The sequence below is a fragment of the Falco naumanni genome, chromosome 9 (assembly GCF_017639655.2).
Source record: "Falco naumanni isolate bFalNau1 chromosome 9, bFalNau1.pat, whole genome shotgun sequence".
Classification (NCBI taxonomy): domain Eukaryota; kingdom Metazoa; phylum Chordata; class Aves; order Falconiformes; family Falconidae; genus Falco; species Falco naumanni.
This window is the reverse complement of record NC_054062.1, coordinates 16,657,284-16,672,338: the sequence shown is the minus strand read 5'-3', so window position 1 is coordinate 16,672,338 and position 15,055 is coordinate 16,657,284.

Sequence of the window (15,055 nt, the reverse complement as noted above, 5' to 3'; positions counted from 1 at the left end):
TGGGCAGCCGTCTCCTTCGTGGCGGGGACCAACCTCCCGCTGCCACCCCGCGCATTGCCATGGAAACCGCTGCAGCTGCAGATCAAAGTTCCCCGCGGCTCGGTCCGGGTGCCCGGCCGGGGACCCGCCAGCCGCCCCCCTCGCCACGCTGCTGCCGGCAAAGGGGCGCAGTCCCCCGAAACGACCCTCCCCGGCTTCGACCGTCGGTGGCCAGAAGCGCAGCTTGCGGGCAGCTGTGCTGAGAAGAGCCATTCTGGTTTCTTTTCCACCCTGGGCATGGGGGTGAAAGATGGGCGAAAGGTGGCCCTGAGCTGGGTGGCAGCAAACGGGGGAGGAACAACGCCAGCCCCCTCTTGTCCCCCCGCTTGCTGAGGAGCCCGCGGGGAAGGGATGGAGATGAGCGGCGGCAGGACGCGGGGCCGGCAGATGCCGGAGCAGAGCAAGTCCCAGCCCTCCTCTGTCCCCCCCGTGAGTCCCGGTCATCGGCCCCCGCACCCCCTCTGGCTCCCGGTCCCTGCTACCGGCCCCGCCAATGCGCCCAGCGCTGCGGGACCCGCAGCCCCGGCCGACCCCCCTCCCGCTGCTTCTCTTTCGGGTAGAAGGGTGGGACACGGGCAGGCTCCCCACTCGTCCCTGTGACTTAAATGAAAAAGGAGTAAAAGCCAACGTTTACACCAGTTTAATTAAGCAGGGCTCTTGTACCTTCGGGGGGATCGCATCATTTCACATGAAATATTCATACAGGAGGTTTCCCGAGCCGCTCCGTTTAATCATTCCTGCTGCCAACGACGGGCTCGGTCTTTATACACGTATGTAATTTGATTTTAACGTCCCCACTTTTCCATCTGCACATGTTCCGTGAGGAAGCCTAGGGGTGGGAAACGCTGCCTATGTCCCGGCCGTCCACCGGCCTCTGCCCGGCCGGGGAAGCGTCGCTGCGGGGGGAGCGGGGACCCGGCCGCCCCCCGCCCGCCCGCCGCCAGCCTTCCCCGGGGGATGCGCGGGCTGGGCCGGGGGCTGCCGCCCCGGCTCGGTGGAGACCGCACCGACGCCCTCCGCACCTGCGGAGCCCCTCGCAGCCTCCCGTGGAAGGTGGGGAGCGGGGGTCCGGGGTGCGCACCTCCCTTGCCCAGCCCCAGCCGTGCCCTCGGTTTCTTTCTCTCCCCCGCTCCCCCACTGGGCTGTTTCGCATTCAGCTGGGTGAATTACTGCAATTATATATCCCTATTTAAAAGAAAAAAAAAGGCAGAAAACAAAACACACAGGAGGAAAAGAATGTGGCGTCGGCTAATTTAAACCAGTTCAAGTGGAAGGGCTGTCAATTCTTTAAGTAAATGATGCTGTGTTGATTCAGATGTTTCTCCCCGTAATTGCTGTCTGAGGGGGAACAGAGGAGGCTCAAACTCAGCGACTCGCAGCCTGTGCGGGAGGGAAGGCACCGGGTCGGGGCCGCATCCCCTCGGCGGCCCGGCTGATGGCCGGGGGGCTTGACCCCCCATCCTCCACAGCAAGCAGCCTTTGCAGGCTCCTGGTCATGCTGTCTGCATGGGGAAGAAACTAAGAGGAGAAAGGTCATTTACCCTGAACTGATGAGCCCGCTCCCCCCTGGATGTACACAGGCAAATTTATCTATCTATCACACTTGTTATTGGGTGTCACCAGCTGGGGTGTTGGGAGAGAAGTGCATGTTAAATGATGCCATTAGACTGTAGTGCAACAAGCAGGGACGAGGTAATTGGCAGCAATTCTCAGACCCAGTCCGGTGACCTGTTAATCTGTTGCCACCAGCACTCAGCCAAGGGGGAAAAGGAAAAAAAAAAAAAAAAGCTGCAGAATGGAGACACAATCTTGGACTCATTTTGGACCCAGTCAGCTTGTTAATTTTCAACTCATCAAGAAAGAAATGTTTCTGGGGGAACCCCATCTCCGTTCAGTCAAGGAGCACCGTTCCGCAGCTCTGCCTTTGCACTTCCCGGCCAGAAAGCAGATGTGTGATCGGAAAGTTTGGGAGGTACATGCAGGCCTTCACCCCTGCAGAAACCTGGCTCACATAAGCCTCCCTCCTTCATTCATAATAAAGCATGGAAGGAGCTGCTGTCCCGCTCGCCCAGGCAGGACTGTTTGGGTGGAAGGCTATGTACAATCCTTGGATCCCGGACTAAACATACACAGTGGCTGGAGGTATAAAAAAAGACACTTAAACAGGCTGAAATCAACTGTTTAAAAACAATTCCTTCACAAGGTTGCTTCGCATCTGAAAGAAGAGATAGGCCCTTGGGGAGCTTAAAGGAAAACAGATTTTTAACAGGTGGCTTGGAATCAGTGGTGTTTTGAAGAGCTCAGGGTAGAAACTCTGACTCCCCTCGAGTTAAAATTATTTTACAGAAAGTGGTAATCAGATGGGACCCACAGAACTAACGTCACGATGTATTTTTTCAGCACTAACCAGGGGACATAAAGCATGTTTAAGTTTGCTTTGTTTTTCAGCTTCTCAGCTTTCCTTGATTTTTTCTTTCTTTTTTTTTTTTTTTTTTTTAAACTGAAAGGATTATCAAGAGATCTCCCTAAAAAATGATTTTGTGATCTTACCACAAATATAGTGCTGAGACTGGTGGCCCTTACTCAATAGTAAAGAATTTCTGCAAAGGCTGTGGGGTTGCACACAAGGAGATTCAGGGTATTTTTGATTATTCATAAATATTTCAAGCAGGTAAGTTTAATACTTTTTTTGTTGTTGATGAGCCATTCTCTCTCTCTCACACACACAGACAAGAGCTACTTAGAACACACTTGGATTTGAGTCCCCATCAATGAATAAATTACACAGATGGGTTTCATTGCTTCTATATTTGCTACATATAACAAGTCAGCAAAAATGTTCAGCTCATTAGTAGGGACAATACAATGTTGGAGGGGTCAAATGCAAGAATGAAAGAAGTGTTCATTTTTTCCTGTTATGTGACCGATGGCTGGCTGAACAACTGTGATTTATACCAGACCTTTCCCTTAATATAACATACTTCTGTGAATCTTGTGAGAAAGCCCAAAACTTTAATACATGACAGAATTAAAAATAACTCCCTTAAAAAGACTAAATTACATGTTTTGGAAAGTTCCAGCTATGTGCATCTCATGACAATATTTTAATGCTGAAGAACTGTCTTTTTTTACAAGAAATAACTGCAGTCCAGTAGCAGCTAAACTGCTCCAGTGGGTGCATGTAGCATGTTTGGGCTATACATTAAGGACCAGTAAATGTACATGCTCTAAAATCAGGGTTTTACATTTTATCTTAATTTTACAAATGAAGATAAGTAAATTGTGGAAAAGCTGTGCATATATTTATAGCCCTTGTTCCATACTGGCACTTTTTCTTAGTTTTTTAGGGTGACACAAATATCTGTCTTTGCCTGCCTATCATTGGCTCCACAGTTATTAATTCAAGGTAAGATTGCTCCTCGGACCGGAGCCATCAGGTCAAATGTTGGAAACCTTCCCACTTCTGGCCCAGGGATGAGGTATGATTGAAAGGCAGTGAGTGAGCTTTGCTTGGAAAAGGATGCAGGAATCTGTGCAAAGTTTTTTAGCTGTCATGCTGAGACGGGTGGAAGAAGTCTCCTTTTTTGATTTTTTCATTGACTAGGACATTGCGATAAATGAGGCTGCCTTGTGCCATGACTGGTGTCAGAAGCCTTTACCCTCGCTGCTGGGATGCCATGCAGGTGCCATAGCGAGAGCCCGTTCAGCTAACCTTTCAGCAGCCCTGCCAGCTGGTGAGTCTAAGGTGCTCAGGGTACAGGTGTGTCCTCCTCCTGATTCTACATTTCTATGGCTGTTTGAGTCCAGGTCTCTTTATTTTTGTGCTGCTGGCTGATACAGACTCTGTGATCCATACATGGCCCAGAAAATCTGTACACCACGAAGACCGTTACCAATTATGCATCTCTTGGACTGTTTCCATTTAAGGAGAACCTTTTCCAGAGATAGGGATCCACTGCTGGTTTGTACAGCTCGTGATTTACCCTGGGAAGGTTGGTGTGGCTCCTGTGTTTCTCTGTAAATGACCATTCCTAAAGCCTGCCACTGTCTCAGGGACACACGCTCACTCATGTGCACTGCTTTTGCAGAACATGCAGCCCAATATTAAACTCATTTCCTTAGCGCATGCAAAGCTCCTTTCAGAACCTGAAATTTCTGATCTCTTCCTTACTTAAACTCTAGTCAGCATCTAAGTGAGATGTAGATAGCAAGTTGGCAGGCTGGAACTAACATGGCCTTTCTTCCAGTGAGTAACAACTGCATGTAATGGGAAAGGTGAGGGCTTCCCGTAGGAACCTGAGTCACAGCCCACTCAATAAAACATGAAAATATTTACCAGGTTCTGGATCAACTCAGAGTATGGCAAGGAGGAGAACATGAGCACTGGCCCCCATGTGTGCACTGTATTTTGATGTGACCTGTGATAAAGATCCGAGTGGCAGCTGAAGTCCCACCACAGCACTGAGCCCTGCTGAGGATGATGCTCTCAGGGAGTACTGCTGAGCTGGCCAAATCCCCAGCTGCCAGCCTCAGTCTGGCTGGGAAATTTGGTTTACACCAGTTGAAAAGTGGGCCCCAGGGTATAAAAACTGGGAATACGAGCTTCAGAGTTAGAACACCTCTTAATGAAAAGAGCCCCTTTGCCCTTGAGAAGAGGGGACCAAGTAGATGACCCTGCTACTGCCTGCCCTCCAGTACCCTCTGGCAGAGGCTGTTACTCTCTCATTTGAGTAAGATAAGTGGAGGAGATGAATATCTGCTCACAGGTATTTTCAGGCCAGTTTGGCAAAGCCAAAAGACCAATCCTTTTGCTCTGTATTTATGCAGCACCTAACACGGCGGAGTCCTGGTCCATTACTGGAGCTGCCAGGGACTTCTACAATACAAATAACAAGTATATAATGCATCTGCTAGAGAGCTCACAAACCTTTCATGTTATTTATGTACTAATCTGAACAGCGTGGGCCAGATTTTGATCTTAGTTATTCTGGAGTAAATGAGATACGGGTTTGGCCTTACATCCATAAGATCTATAGTCAATCAGTGTTTCTAATGTGCTCATCATGGAAATATCTTGGCATTGTGCGGCTGGCCCACTTCAGTGTGACTAGAATAGCAAAGCATTATATTAAGCAAACAGAACAGTTTGATTTATAGATTTGTGGTAAGAATAGTTCAGTTTTCCAGGGTGTTCAATTTAATTAACATTCTCCAGGGAAAAAACTGCTATTGTTTCCCTAACCACATGCCTTCCAATACAAAATAAACTCTTGCTGGTGTGTATGTGCTGCTTAATTATCCTAAATGGTTCCTTTTGAAAGTTGTCTATTGACCTGCTTCTACACTTCACAAGTGGAGCATATCCTATTCACTCAAGAGTGTGTATCTACCTGCACTTAGGAAGGAAGAGATACCAAATGAATTTTAACGCTGCTGCAACGAGAATACAACCTGCTGCATGCAGCATTCCCAAGTGGTATGTGTGAGTAAGGCTGCAAGGAGAATTTATAAAGCCAAGTAAATTGAGACAATACCTGTAAGTCCTAATTCCAGCCACAGTTAGATGTCTGCAGATGTGTGGGGACAAATCTACAGTGAGGGGCCATGTCTGGATGCTACTGGAGCACCAGCAGGAGAGTAGGGGACAGTCTGTCTGTCTGGTCCACTGAAGACCAAATCCAGCTGTCAGAATTCACTCCGAGCTACTCCATGGTTTCGACGTGCCAGTTTGCAGAGGGGCAAGCTGTAGTAAAAGCAGATCCCAGGCACTTGGGTCACCCCTTGCACCCGGGGCTGTGTAAATCACGCTGCCTTTTGCACCGATGCCGTGCCTGACCTGCCGTCTCCATCTTCCAGGCACCCTTGTTGATTTTCAAGAGTGCCAGGATTCAGAAGGAGATGGTGGATCTGTCTTGACTCCATTTATTCCAGCGCTTAAGTGGAAACAGAACTGGGCCCAGTGAGCATTGCAGTATGGGATGACAGGAGGGCGAGTTTTCGTGTAGTTGAGTCAGTAGTGAGAGCTGGCTGTAGCCGGCTCTGACTGAACACAATAAACAATTCCACTTGCAACATACTGTACTATTTAAGGGCTCATAGATGCCAGTGGGAGCTTTGCCTGAATAACAGGCAAATAACAGGTCCTTATTCTCTATCATGTCTCATGAAATATCACAGCCCCACATGTGTTGCAGAGGCAGGTAATGAAGTGGTGGCGATAAGAGGGAGTTGGGGAGAGGTGAGCAGCGCAGCGGGGCTGTGCCGCTGCCTCCCCACTTCTGGAGAGCCGTCACCCTCTGGCTGGCAAGTTCCCATCCATGCTGGAGCCGTCTGGAAGATGCTGTACGGACGGCACTGCATGGGCCAGGGAAGCTGTGCAATTAGGCCTAGAAACTATGGGTTAACTCTGTAAAGTAAATGACATGATTGCAATGATTCCCTTTAGATTTAACATCTATTATTCTCTGCCACTGTCTCTCCATTACTTTTGCTTTCTAATGACACCATCCCATTTTTTTCTCCTCTTGTGTAAAAAACAGGAATCCAAATTTTAGGGAAAGATTAGAAATATTTTGTTCTGCTGTGCAATGTGCAAGCAATTTATTGAATGGTCTCAGAAGACAGGTTATGTTGCTCTCCTCCTGCAGTACCGCCAATTCAAACGTAGAGCAACAGGTTAAAATATGTTCATATGCCCATTCATAAGATGTTAAAAAATAAAACTTGTCAAAACAAGTGGCAGATTTCTTCCTAATATTATGGTCTATAGTTTTCATAAATGTGGAGGCAGCTTTTCTGAGAAGCATATTTTAAACACATCTAAATTATATTAAGAGTCAAGGCCCAATTTGGTAACAAGCTGTGAGACATCAAGGGTTCTTTTAATGAAGAATTCACGCTGGAAAAATGTATGTCATAAGACATATGAATAGATGCCTCCATGATTACTAACCCTTTGCTCCCCGTGCATTGATTTATGGTTAAATGCAAATCCACAGAAAGTGATTCAGATTGAAGCCCTTGACTCCAAATAGCCATTCGGGTCCCTTCGCCAGTACACAGCACTCTGAAACAAAGCGGCATCAGCAAAGATGCCTGAGGTTTGATTTGAATTTTGCTCTAGTTGACTGATACTATTTATACCCTGGGCTAATCAGAACCAGGGCTGTTTCATCATACTAAATGTCAGGAAAAATATATCATGTGCATCAAGGGAGAAATCTTGGCCCCACTGAAGTCAATGGCAAAACTCCCATTGATTTCATTGGGGCCAGGATTTCACCCTGAATAAAAACTCATGTTTTATACGCAGTTTAAATGGCAATGGTTTTATCTGTGAGTGTTTTTAAGAATTGTTTTGGAGAAAAATGTATTACTGCAATGCAATTACGTGTTTATTTAGCCTTTACAAAGCAATTGATGTTTTCGTGAGCAGTGCAAAGGCATTTAAGTGGAGTAGCTCAAAGCTGAAGTTGTATGATTTGCAACTGGACAACCATTAGAAGATGTAACTGAATGTGATTCAACATCCTCAAACACAGTTTCACTAATAAGCTCCTGGGTTTGCATCTGGATGATCCAAATGTGAATATTTTTCCTTCTGGATGACGTAATAGCTCACCAGGGCTCCAGTGCAACGGATGTAACATATTTGACTTGACGAGCCTGTTGGACACGAGAAGGAGCTTGCAGTTGTCTCTCTGTCTTGCTCTCACACTAATTGAACACAGCCCTGTGGCCTACCAAGGCACTCTGGGCTTGAGCAGCCCTGGAGAAGACCTGCTGTCTTTGGTACCGTCCCCAGCACAGGAGGTGGACAGCGTGTTATGCAGGCTTTGAGCATCAGCAGAAAAGTCTGGGCAAGCTCTCCGCTCCAGCCTTATTGTTCTTTTAAATCAAAGGATTCTTGTCTTTCCTTCTTAGCACAGTAAGTGAGCAAAGCGTTAGCATTTGTAAGCTTCCATATTTGTAGAAGTCACATTCTGCTGAGACAATTCACAAGCAGAAATATAGGCTTGTTTTTACTGGCTAATTAGTTCATGGTGCATATTTCTTCAGCTGTGTACTTAATGCTTTGAAAAGTATCATGGGATCAAGAAACTAGCTTTGCATTTCAGTCAAAAGAAGAGCCAGTGGGAAAAAAACCCAACCCATACGTGAGCAACGTTCAGTGATTGGGAAGCACCATGTCCCTGCTTAAAAGCACTTTGAAAAGATATATTGTAGTTAATGAATCTCGCTGCTTCTAACCGAAACCAGAAATCTGTTGTACAAAATGTTCCCTCATTTTGACCAGATCTATCCAAACCGATTAATTTTTCACAATTTTGTTTGAAAACCACACTGTGGCATCACTTCAGCACCAACTGCCCGTCTTGGACAGACGTTCCTGGTTCCTGAAATACTTAGGTTTCCTGTGAGTTTAGAATGGGTGCCTTCCAAGTATTCATTTAGTCTGATCTTGTTTAGATTATGTGAATGGACAAAATTATAGCCTTTGATGCTATGTTGCGAAAACATTTAATCTATTTTGTTTTTAGCTTTCCTTTGACTGGTACAAGAAACAAAGCATGGGAAAACAGGCAAATCATGACTTATGGGTGAGTGGCTAGTCACATTTGGAGCTAATTTGTTTTCCAAACATTTATAGAATCATAGAATCACTTCCTAAGAAACAGTTTCTCCAAAAGAATAGCTCCTGGAAGTGGGTACAGTGCCGATCGGAGAAGAGGAAAACATGACATTTGATGTAGTCACCTCGATTAAGGTCCTGTCCAATTAAGTTTAACAAGACAGGATTAGAGAACCATCCTAAAATATACTGAGGAGAGGAAAATATTAAAGAACAAAGAAGCCTCTAGTCTCAAAGGACCAGGGAAAAGAATTTCAAACCATCTTGACGAATCAGTGTAACCACAGTGATGGAGAGACAAAAATGGGATAGCTCTGGCTCTGAGGTTTGGTGTTGAGATTAAAAAAGCAAACAAAAAACTAAATCCTTTCACTTCTAGTCCACTAACTTGACTCCATAAATGAGTTAGTCATGATCATCTGATAGTTATTGAACATGTCGTCTCTGGAACAAACTGGTGGTCTCAATACCAGCTTTAGGAGACATGTGATAGCATTCTAACAGAACAACAATTTTCTGCTTGGTGTTATTGGCGGCCATCTCCATAGGAAGGCCAAAAGACTGATGGAGCAAGCAATTAATAACTGTAAAACCCCCCAACAATAGTTAATGTTGTTTATTATTATTATTAATTCACAAGAGGAAATTATACAATTGTCTGAGGCTGGCAGCAATTATACAGCCAAATGGGATTCCCGTAAAGCAGGGCTGAGATGTGGGATGCAAGCTGTAGTTGGATTAGGAAAGCATCTGTGGCCGCTGCTAACTTGGCTGACAGAGACGGGATTGAAATAGAGTTGTCAGTGATTTAGAGCTGAGAGCACCAGCTACTATTGCACGAACAAAAAGAGCCCTACATTTGTAGCAGGGGCTGTGGCAGCTCCCACCCTGCCTGGAGATGCTCTGTGGTGGGGAGGACACATGCTCACCCATGGGGTGCACCCTTCCTTCTGGCTTGCCCCCAGCAGATCAAATCCCTTTTGCATGATGACTCCTCCAGAGGGTGACACACCAGCTAGGAAACTGATGCCTTTCCCAGGTGAAAGTGTGAGCTGCACTAAGGCTGAGCACACATGGTGTAGCGTGCAGTAGCCACAGCTCTTCCCCTCTGCCCTGCCAGGCAGGGGTAACTTCCCCTCAGCAGTGAGCTGCTGTGCACCAGCCTGCCTTTGCTTTCCTGTCCTCTCTGGATGAGCAGAATGACTTCACCCATGTTTAAAAAGACGATTGTCACCAAATCTGCGGTAAGGCTTGGAACATAGCATTTCATCATTCCTATGTTGGCCTTAAGGTGGTAATTTAAATGAGTTTTGTATTCTGTGCTGATTTATGGTGGCTAAATTAATGTAATAAAACTTCCCAGGCCCTTTTCATGTGTATTATTGATAAAAACACTCACTAAAAGAAATGTGAAAATCCATCTGTGTGAGCTTTAATACTTGATGGTGGCATCTGTTATCCATTTAACAAGATGACTGAAATGAATGTAACTACAAAAAACTCAAACAGCCAAATGTGTACATATCATTGCACAAAAATGGTGATTTCATCACTCACTGATAATCAGTCCTGATTTATTTGAACAGACTTTGAGGGTCTGACTTCACTTCTCACCCAGGGCTTGAGTTCAGCAGTTTTCCTTAGGCAGGGTCTTCAAGATCTGACCCAGACATATCCATTTGCAACAACATCCACTGGAAAGGGCTTTGTACATTGTAACAGCAGAGTGAAAAAGAAGAATTTAAGTATACATTCGGTCACTGTCTTCTGTGCTTCGACGTACCTTTAGGACATTTACTAAGTGAGTACGAGTATCTTTTACACTACCTTATGGAAAAATGGCCTGTTAATGGAATGAAACCATTTATGGATATGGAAAAACTACCTTTTATCATACATCAGGTGTAAAGAAGGCATGAAAGATTAAAGAATGAAAATATATGAAAACAAGAGTGTGCAGTGCATTATTCAGCACCACAGGCACACAGTGTTCAGGAAAAGCAGAGTCTCTGGAGACCGGCTTGATTGTTAGTATCACTAAGAACAGTTGAGCTGTGATGCTGGACTGGTGTTTGTGGCCAGGAAGGACTTACAAGAGATGCTGCACTTACTATGTGCTGCACAGAGCTGCACAGAGCTTTGTATGGAAATCCGTCGCCCCCACACAAATAGGACAGCACAAGTGTAAGGTAAATAATCTCGGTGCATGGTGATGGAATACTTACAATTCCATGGGCAAATCCAGCTGGTTATCTCCCCATATACAGAGATTCCCAGAAAAAGAACTGGTGCAGCTCCACTGTATCTGATCCCACTGGGTAGGGATCAGATTTAAAGCACGAGCAGGTAAAGCCAAGGCAAATATTGCTGCTACCCCTTTTTCCCTGGCACAGCACTCCAGGTATACTATGGCTTGAGCTGAGACTTTGCTGTTGCGTTGGGTTCCCTTTGCTCTCCTGCACAGTCATTGAAATTTCCTGTGGAGAGATGGGAGACGTCAGCAGCTTTCCAGCATAAACCCACCTAAATGCCCAACAACACAGGCTGAATGCTTGCTTGGAATAATTTCTTCCTGTAATTTGCACAAAATTGTCCTGACTTTGTATTCATGAATAATGGGATAACCACAATGATGCAAACAGGACAAACTTTATGCCAAATTAATCAGTCAGGTGATGGCAGTAACATCATTTCTGGGTGCCACAGTGACAGCTGGTCACCACCTCAGAACAAGGCTAGGAAGTCTGGGCCAATTACTAAGGTGTTTGGTTAGGATGTGCCCCCCAGTGATTCCCCAGCTACTCCAGCAGCTTTTCCTAATAGTGTTCCTTTCCAGTTCTGCTCAATGTGCAAAATCACAGCTGTATGGCTGTGGAATGTAATAGGGCCAGATCCTTAGGAATTTTGGACCTGCAGCCTTCAAGGAGCCCTGGGGGAGTTATCCAGGCTCAGAAGACATCCATCAGGTCCTTATCCCAAAGAAATCCTCTGCCATCTGCGTCATTCCACACCTTCTGAAGCCAGTGGGAGTCCTACCAGATAATTCAATAGAAATTGGCCCAGGACTCACCTAAAAATGCACCTGTTCCTTACCCCATAAAGTGATAAGCTGCAAAGGTTTGGTTTTTAATTGGACACTTAATACCAGCTTTGGCAGGTGATTAAACTGTGATTTACTTCCAAGGCAGATAAGAAGTAAATTTCTAAGGAATTCTGGATAGGTGGTTTAACAGCATGGTAATTATACAGAGACATTTTTGGAAGAACTGGGCAAGTTAAGGGAGAATCAGACATAAATGAGGGAGTTATTTTTCTTCCTACACTCAGAAGACTACAGGAGATTAGAAAATGATGGAAAATTAGAGCAGTGTTTGAGTAGTTACAAAAGAAGAGGTTCGGATTGAACTTAAAAATTGCCTAACAAATGTTTAATAAGGAGCCAACAAGGAATGTATTTCCACTCCAGCTGAAACAGAAGTGGCCAGTGCTATCAGAATATCAACGTATACAAATCAAACAATACAGCTTAACTATCTCCCATGGGTAAAATAAAGAGGCATGAAGTAGGGACTTGTCAGTCATTGAGCCCTTTATTAATAACAACTGCAGTTTAAAGAGCATGGGGTCTAGCACTTGCAAACAGGAAGCTGCAGCACTCCAATAAGAAAGCAAACATCTCATTGCATGTAAAGCAAGACTGTAATTCAGACAGAATTTTTTTTTTTTGGAAAAACAATGAAGTTAGATGACTGCAATGAGATCTGCGACACTAATGAAGAATTTTTGCATTTTGCCTGCTAAAAATATAATATTCTCAAGTATTGTATTGGAATTGTCTTACTGGTATGTATATGCAATGGGGAAAGAGAACAACAGTTCAGACTGGTCGAAGCATGGGTTTCATCTGCCACACTTGCCTGGCTTCACAGCCATTTTTTATTTTTCAGAGGAGAAATCGAAGTAATTTTTCTGCTGTATGCTTCTGTTTGACTGGGGGAGGTAATTTCAGGCCTCTCTGTGACAACGGGAGGCCATCAACCACAGCCCTCTGTGCAAAAGGCATTTGGAGTACTTGGGTTTGGATAACTCTGGTGGGGAGCAGCATCGTTTAACCTCAGCATCTAGACATGGACTGCATGTACTGCTTTGGGCATACCTAACAGTGGCTGAATGTGGCTCCTGTTTTGGGCTAGACTGTCCCCACCGAACCTCCCTTTTCCTCTGGTTTGCTTGTGTTTCCACAAATTCAAGAGGGAAGATCCACTTTGGTGGGTATTTCTGCTTCTGGTCCTTCAACACTGTATACCAGCTGAGAATGGCAGACAGCGGTCTCGTTGAGTCCATCCTCTCAACCCACCTCTGCTGCGTTAGTGTTACGCCAGAGCTCACAGGCAGTGTGAAGTGTCTTAGTCTGTGACACCCTTGTGGTGTTGCTGGTGTTGCTTCAGGCCATTCCTCTGTCACCCTGCGGTCTGACAGGTTGAATGGCAATCGCATCATTGTTACTGTACTGTGGTTTTTGCAGTGGTTCTCCATTGCTAACGCTGGGTCTACAAAGTACGTACAGCCTCAGCCACAGCTCAGAGGTGTTTTGTACCCATCTGCTAGTAGTTCTAAGTTAGCCATTTTTCACCTGAAAAGTAAATATTTTTTCTTTGTCCTTTCCCTGGGAGTACTGAAATGAAAAGAACGGCATCCTGTATGTTTTGTGTAACTAGGTCAAAAGCTGTAGTAATTATATAATAATGATTTGGAAAGGCAGTATTTCAGGACAAGGTGTTTCAAGGCAACAGCTTCTATCGTAAGAATGACAATGGTATTTATTGCAGGAAATCCCTTGCAAGAAAAATATCTGCCTATTACAGACAGCAATAAAGGAAAAATTTTGCCTTAAGCATATTTCTTCCTAAGGCAGATCAGTAAATATCTGAGCTGCAGAAACATTAAAATACCTGTAACTAGTAAGAATTTACAGTTTTACAAAAACGTTGTCAACAATGTGTATAGGTGCTTTAGAGACAAGTAGGTATTTACCAAAGATTTATGGGTTATGGTATTCTGCGATGTGGGGAATCTGAGTGCACAGCTATTTGACTGGTCAGCAGAAGGCTCTTCTTAGACTATTAGGCTGTGCCATACATCATTCCTAAGGTTATTTCCTTGAAAGGTCTTGGGAAAGGTGTTGTATATCATAAATAGCCTATGACCTCAGAAGTCAGACTGGGAGCACCTTTTACTCCATTACTAGTTGAAGTTAATATCATTTACAGGAAGGTTTTGGTTTTTTTTCTCGTTTTTCTTTTTTTTTTTTTTTTTCAAAACAAAGTAATTATCTTGAGGTTTAAAATACTTTTTCCAGATTGAAGCCATGACCTCAACATTATGATAATGTTGGTGTTGGTAATCAACCTTATTTCTGAGATCGATGAGTCATCATGCACTCATTATATGTGTTTTTCTTGTGGATTGGTACAACACATTAAAAGCAAATGGAGTTGCATATGCTCATTTAAAATGAATTGAAGGGAAAATCAGCCCCACTTATTTGCTTCTTTTATGCAATGGGCTTCTACCGTTCACTGCCCTTTCTGAAGCAAGGATTTTACCTCTAAGTTTTATAGATTAATATAAATAATAATAATATACAGTGGCATTAGATGGAATACATGAGGGACACTGATATTGTGGAGCTCACTTTAACCACTTTTATATACTGCATCGCCCTGAAAACACATCAGACTCAATGGTCCAAGATCAGAAAGGCCAGAAGCAGCAGTGGAAATTATATAGATTAAGCACAGTAAGGTAACCGGGACCTGTGTCTCTGGAGGTGATCTATCCATTCCAAAGTTTTTCTGTGTTCCCCCCTGCTTCCTCTCCTTTCCCCTTCTCCTTCCCAAAGGACCTGGCCTGCCTGTACCTGTCATCTTGCAGAGCTTGAGTGGAAATTGTGACACGGATCTCCTGGTGGAGCCACAACCAGGACAGATTGCCTGGGAGCCTGGCCCTGGGTGGGATGATGGGATAGGGAAGATCAAAAGGCAATGGAAGGGGAAGTTACTGGAAAGACCAATCTGCATGGAAATTCCAGCGTGTTTTCTCTCTGCTTTTCATGGCAAAGGACATCGGGAGCAAAACAAATGCCTTTATTGCTGGAAAACATCTGAAAAATGAAGCAGCAGAGAAACCAATTGGCACAGAGGAGTTGCAGCAGCCAACGAGAATGGAGGGATTTGCATATCCAGAGTGAAGCTGCTGGGAAAGAGCTGCAAGGGGATTATGTAAATCCCTGATTGGGTGAGCGGTGGCTGATTGCCAGAGCAGGGGGACGCGCACACTGCTCTGTACCTGGGCAATGATTATGCAAATTACACACCCACAGCC